The sequence below is a fragment of the Elephantulus edwardii genome, unplaced genomic scaffold (assembly GCF_000299155.1).
Source record: "Elephantulus edwardii isolate Elephantulus edwardi_28Jun2011 unplaced genomic scaffold, EleEdw1.0 scaffold00354, whole genome shotgun sequence".
Classification (NCBI taxonomy): domain Eukaryota; kingdom Metazoa; phylum Chordata; class Mammalia; order Macroscelidea; family Macroscelididae; genus Elephantulus; species Elephantulus edwardii.
Window position 1 is genome coordinate 1,092,328 of NW_006400104.1, and position 4,442 is coordinate 1,096,769.

Here is a 4,442-nt window from a genome sequence, read left to right on the forward strand (position 1 = left end):
TACTAGCAAAACTCTAGAAATAACCAGATATCCACTTAAAAAAGAGAGCTGATAAACTGTGACATATGCATTCAGTGCACATCACAAGTGTGAAACTGAATAGCTACACGTGCCCACATGAGTGCCTCTCACACAATGCTGATATTGTGTGACTTACTTTAATAAAAGTAAGTCAGAAAAATATAAATACTTGGGGTACATACTTGCTAAATGGATAGAGAAAAAGAAAGGATAAATTCACAGCAGGGTGGAGAGTCTACAAAGTATACACAAGGGACTCTAATAGAGTGATAAACAGTGTCCTATTTCTTAACCAAAAACACACACATGCTTAATGCTGTAAAACAAAACATATTTGAATCGTTGAAGGAAAAACCAATCAACTTTGTAAACTTTAATGTAGATCACAATGAAACTACAAAGTATCCACAAAGGACTCCAATAAAGTGAGAATTGTCCTATTTCTTAAGCAAAAGTACAACATATTTAATGTTATAAAACAAAACATATTTTAATTATTGAAGGGAAAAAATCAATCAGCTTTGTAAACTCTCACTCATGTCATAATGTAAAGAAAAAAACGTGGATCTCCAGAAAAGTTTTAAATATCAAGACGGTTTTAAAATTGCAGTCAGCCAGCCAGCAGCTGTAATCTCACTGTCACTGTTAAGAAATACCTAAGCCAATTTATTTCAGATCTATTTTCCTTTTTATATATGAGTAATTATGACAGCACTGGTGGCCCACTGGCAACAAACTGAGCTGTAGTCCTGAAGGCACACAGTTCAAATCCACCAGCTGCTCCACAAGAGAAGGATGGGCAATTTCTTGCCATTCTGCAATTAACTGCCTCTGACAAGCCACTGGGGGGTCAGCTATGGGTCTGTTACAACTCAGTGATAGATAGCATCACCACCAAATATGACATGTCAAATCTCTAAGCCTGGATGATTTCTTTCAATAAATTCAGAAATAATTCTAAGCATCATAAAAAATATTCAAAATGCAAACCTGGAAAATGTTTAGTAATATAAATAACTGACAATCAAATAATTCAAAATACTGGGGACAAATCAATGACATAAATGATGCATGCATGTAGAAAGTAGTCCCAAAATTGAAAACTCATCATCTTACAGTTTTGGAAATAAGATCCTAAAATGTACTGGAAAAATATATTGCCTTTTCAACTGAAAAACAAGTTATAAATTATATGTGGCTATTACATTTTTAATAGCAGATGATTCAGTTTGATTTTAGAAAAAGATTCAGAACTATATGCATTTGTATAAACTCAAATGGCAACATCCTAACCTTTTAATTACTTACTTATTCTCCTCTGTGAAAATGACATTAGCGCAGAAGTTAGGTTATCAGCAAAATTTGGGGACCTTCTCTGCAGATTAAATGTATTTGGTAGAGGTGAAGATGTGATAAATGCGGTTCTCTGGCCTTTGGTGTTTTGGGAATGCGAAGGAAGCCCTTCCTTCACAGGACCTTCTGGTGAGTGGCTGATAAACCAAGATCAACAGTAGCTGGAAATCAGATGTCCTCAGAATTGACTCTTAGTCAGTATAGGTAGAGGAAAATAACAGCTTTATGAATTGTATCAAGCTCCTCCAAAAGATACACTAAAGTTCTATCCTTTGGTATTATGAATGTGACCTTGTCTGGAGACAGGGTCTTTGAAGAAATTGTCAGTGAATATGAGGGCATAGTGTAGAAGAGTGAGTATCCAATTTGGATGGTGTCCTCAGAAGTGAGAAATGACAGAGCTAGAGAAAAGGTGGATATATGAAGCTGCCATCCATGAACCACAGAATACTTGAGACTCCTGGAAGCTAGAAGAGTTAAGAAAAAATATTCCCCTTCAATAAGACAATAAATACATTCTAAAATGAATTAGCATTGTTGACAAACAGATCACAAGATGACTCAATGATAGCTTGCTGAAAGTGAGGACTTGAAGTGCTTTCTGCAGAAGGTAAAACAAAAATACAATCTTTATTATGGATTACATCTAAATATCAAGAAAACAAAAATTCTTACCACTGAACAAATATATAAAATCATGATATATGGATGAAAGATTGAAATTATAAATTATTTCCTCTTACTAATATCCACAATCAATACCCTTGGCACCAGCAGTCAAGAGATCAGGAATTATATTGTTTTGGGGCAAGTCCTCTGTCAAGGACCTCTCCAAATACTGAAGAGCAATGATAGAGGTTTGAAGACTAAGGTGTGCCTGATTCAGGCTATGGTTTTTTTCAATCACTTGCTACACATCTGAAAGATGAACAATGAATAAGGATAGCAGAAAATTAATTGATGCCTTTGAGTTGTGGTGTTGGAGAAGAGTACTGTATATACCTTGGACTTTCAAAAGAACAAACAAATACGTCTTAAAGAAGGTGTAGTTAGCATATTTCTTTCCCCATCCCCCAAGTTTTCTGTAAACTTTCATTAAAATATCAATAAAAATAATTTTCAAAAAAGAGTTGTCAAAGGCACTACAATTAATATCTCAGAAACAAGCTTCCTCAGCTAATGCTCCTTGACTTGGGAAGCCAGAAGGGTTATAAACAGTTCTTAATCATATAGCTCAGGTATACAGGTGGGCAGGGAGAAAAGTGCAACAATGAATGAATGGAAATCCAAAGTCTCTGTAAATTTTCATGAAAATCAATTTAAAATGAAAAAAAAATTTAAGAAGTATTGTTTCTGGATTGACTCAGTAATAGTGGATTGGTTTTGGTGTGGTACACACACACACACACACACACACACACACACACACACAAACACCAGTGCATTAAAATGTTTTATTTTGGGGGAGGAGTAAATGTAATTTTTTTAAAGTCTATGTATCAGCATGTTTCTTACAGGCACAGGTGATAAAGCTTTGTCTCACATACTTCGGGCATGTTACTGGGAGAAGCTATTCCTTGAAGAGGGGCATTATGCTTGAAAAGCTAGAGGGACGGTGAAAGAGAGGGAGACCTTCAACCAAATGGATTGACACAGTGACTGCAGCAATGAGCTTAAGCATGTCAGAGATTGTGAGGGAGGTGGCACACGATAGGACAGGGTTCATACCTGTTCTTTATAGAGTTGCTATATGGTTCATACTTGATAGAACTTAACTACAACAACAATATTTATTATATCTGTTACATAAAGTCGCCCTTTTTGTGATACTTTATAATGATAGCCTTAGGAAACTCGTAGCTTTTCATGCAGGTTTTCTAAGTCCTAAAGTGCTCTTTAGGGAAGCCACATGCAGTGGGCACATGCAGCAGAGGAAAGAGGCGAAGGTGTATTCATTCATAGCCTTTGACTTGGAGTCTCAAAGTCACAGTTATGTCAGAGGCTAAATTATTCTAGCTACATATTAACTATGATTTAGTAATTATTATGTTAATATTAATTAATTATTAATTATTCTAGCTACAGAGTAATGTTATGATTCTGTAAGGTATAATGCTGCTACTTTTTGTCCTTCTCCTATGTCTTGCCTTATATTCTCTCCACCCCTACCCTCTAAAAAAGGTCTTCAGTATAGACTTTGTTTATCTGCCACGCAGCAAGCAGACTTCACATGAGTGTTAACTCATACACATGTCATTGAAAACAGGTGGAGGCGGGGAACTTGCCCATCACACATGCTCTGCCATGCACTCTCTCTGCACTTCCTTTTCCTGTCTTGACAGTTCATCTAAAGACACATGCACAAATAAATGCCTATGTGCTACAGAGCAACAGCCTTCTTCGACCTGAGGGAGATATCAATTGGGGCATCAAGGCAATGTTCTCTACCTACCAGATAAAGGTCAATATTTCTGACAACAATATTCATCACCAAGGTAATGATTCTGTGGCTGCAAATGCAATGGATTTGATTTATGGTTGATTACTAACCAGTGTTCTAAGCTTAAATCCTGGATTTCCAAGTATGCATGCATATAAAGTTAACAGGATCTTTTCCCAAGGGCAAAATAAGAAGAAAAGGACTGACTTGATAAAGTGGAATCCATGAAACAGTGGGAATATATGCTGTTCTGGAGAAACTAAACTGCCTCAAAATATTGAAGACAGGACATCATTGTTGGCAAGACACAAATGGTAAGAGATACACTAAAAAGGGCACCAGGGTACAGACCATGTAGAGCTTCGAAGTCTCTGTGAAAGATTCTGACCTCTGCCCTTAAAGTAGTGGGAATCCACTGAAACATTTTAAGAAGGGGAGTTCCTTGATCAGATTTATACTTTTGAAAGGTCACTGGTGGTTGGGAAAGGGGTTGTAAACATGAAACCTGTGTCACTTCTTATCTCTGAGATGCAGGATCTCCAAAATGCAGAAAGAGGATATTTCAGATGACATTTTCCATTGAAAATGTTCATTTAGAGTTGACACTGACGCATAAACCACCAGACAC